The 2500-nt window shown below is 43.2% G+C and overlaps 1 protein-coding gene across 1 annotated transcript in view; it reads right to left on the bottom strand.

Annotated features, from left to right (window-relative positions):
* LOC143284851 (uncharacterized) overlaps positions 1-2500 on the bottom strand; it is a 73800-nt gene that overhangs the window by 70690 nt on the left and 610 nt on the right. The gene's annotated exons all lie outside the window — the stretch shown is intronic.

Raw genomic sequence — 2500 nt, 5'->3', positions numbered from 1 at the left:
CAACTACTGTTCCGGTCATCTGGGCTAGTATTTGATTATAGTGGAGAGTGTCTTGCCCCAAGTTACATCCCCACTCTCTCGGCCAAGAGTGTTTTAGGACAGTCGGAGTTGGGATGGTTCCCAAATGCCAACTAGCCCCCCCCACCAAGGCTGGAGCACTTAAGAGCCAGTGCAATTTTGCCTCCGTGTCTGAGAGTCATAGTCCCTTCACAAGAGACTAAGCTGTAAATGATTTCCCGTTGCAATGGAGAAACCATTGATAATACAGCTCTATAAGGGTTAATATACGACACCCCTTTCACGCTGACTGCCATCCAGTGTTGGTCACCAGTATGACAGACAGACAACAAAGATGACAAGAAAAGTTATGGTTGTTACCAGTCTGTAACACTTTGTAGTTAGGGGGCTATGGTCTCTTCACAGTTATGGTTGCTACCAGTCTGTAACATTCTGTAGTTAGGGGGCTATGGTCTCTTCACAGTTATGGTTGTGACCAGTCTGTAACATTCTGTAGTTAGGGGCTATGGTCTCTTCACAGTTATGGTTGTGACCAGTCTGTAGCACTTTGTAGTTAGGGGGATATGGTCTCTTCACAGTTATGGTTGTTAGCAGTCTGTAACACTTTGTAGTTAGGTGCTATGGTCTCTTCACAGTTATGGTTGTTACTAGTCTGTAACACTTTGTAGTTAGGGGGCTATGGTCTCTTCACAGTTATGGTTGTGACCAGTCTGTAACATTCTGTAGTTAGGGGGCTATGGTTTCTTCACAGTTATGGTTGTGGCCAGTCTGTAACACTCTGTAGTTAGGGGACTATGGTCTCTTCACAGTTATGGTTGTGACCAGTCTGTAACATTCTGTAGTTAGGTGCTATGGTCTCTTCACAGTTATTGTTGTGACCAGTCTGTAACATTCTGTAGTTAGGTGCTATGGTCTCTTCACAGTTATGGTTGTGGCCAGTCTGTAACACTCTGTAGTTAGGGGACTATGGTCTCTTCACAGTTATGGTTGCTACCAGTCTGTAACATTCTGTAGTTAGGGGGATATGGTCTCTTCACAGTTATGGTTGTTACTAGTCTGTAGCATACTGTAGTTAGGTGCTATGGTCTCTTCACAGTTATGGTTGTTACTAGTCTGTAACACTTTGTAGTTAGGGGGCTATGGTCTCTTCACAGTTATGGTTGTGACCAGTCTGTAACACTCTGTAGTTAGGGGGATATGGCCTCTTCACAGTTATGGTTATGACCTGTCTGTAACACTTTGTAGTTAGAGGGCTATGGTCTCTTCACAGTTATGGTTGTTAGCAGTCTGTAACACTTTGTAGTTAGGGGGCTATGGTCTCTTCACAGTTATGGTTGTGACCTGTCTGTAACATTCTGTAGTTAGGGGCTATGGTCTCTTCACAGTTATGGTTGTTACAAGTCTGTAACATTCTGTAGTTAGGTGCTATGGTCTCTTCACAGTTATGGTTGTGACCAGTCTGTAACACTCTGTAGTTAGGGGCTATGGTCTCTTCACAGTTATGGTTGTGACCAGTCTGTAGCGGTCTGTAGTTAGGGGCTATGGTCTCTTCACAGTTATTGTTGTGACCAGTCTGTAGCGGTCTGTAGTTAGGGGCTATGGTCTCTTCACAGTTATGGTTGTGACCAGTCTGTAACATTCTGTAGTTAGGGGGCTATGGTTTCTTCACAGTTATGGTTGTGGCCAGTCTGTAACACTCTGTAGTTAGGGGACTATGGTCTCTTCACAGTTATGGTTGTGACCAGTCTGTAGCGGTCTGTAGTTAGGGGCTATGGTCTCGTCACAGTTATGATTGTTACTAGTCTGTAACATACTGTAGTTAGGTGCTATGGTCTCTTCACAGTTATGATTCTTTCCAGTCTGTAACACTTTGTAGTTAGGGGCAATGCTCTCTTCACCCCCACAAGATAGTTCAGTTAGTCTGATCTTCTTCTTCTTCATTCGTGGGCTGCAGCTCCCACGTTCACTCGTATGCACACGAGTGGGCTTTTACGGGGGCGGTTAGTCTAATAATAATGGCGACTGTCCACTCTGTCAGAAGCCTACTTCCTCTAATTTCTCTTCGTATTTGCTCTTGCCGATTAATCTACGTAACCCTACCTGTCTGAGGTTCCTGTTGATGCTCCGCTTAAGTCAGACAGGATGAATCAAAACTGGTAACAGTAAATCAGTTTCAGGAAAGGCTGTTTATGTCCATCCATTCTTTTTCTTTTCTTTTTTTTTTCTTACTTTTTTTTTAATGTGTGACAGCACTTATCCTTGTGACACCAATAGTTTCTTCTTTTTTGCGTCGTAACTTGTAAAATCTAAAATATCAATTTGAGAAAATGAGAGAAATGTCACTGAGACAGAATCAGTTATAGGAACTCCATGTCACAAAACGACAATAATATCATATTTATTTCGCCGTCCCCTCCACGTTACATTAACACCTCCTCTGAGTCACTACCAGTATAAATAAAACTGAGGAGTGGTTCAGAGG

This window comes from Babylonia areolata, chromosome 8 (genome assembly GCF_041734735.1).
Source record: "Babylonia areolata isolate BAREFJ2019XMU chromosome 8, ASM4173473v1, whole genome shotgun sequence".
Lineage (NCBI taxonomy): Eukaryota > Metazoa > Mollusca > Gastropoda > Neogastropoda > Buccinidae > Babylonia > Babylonia areolata.
Note: the sequence above shows the minus strand (reverse complement) of the source record. Positions and strands in the feature narration are given on the sequence as shown.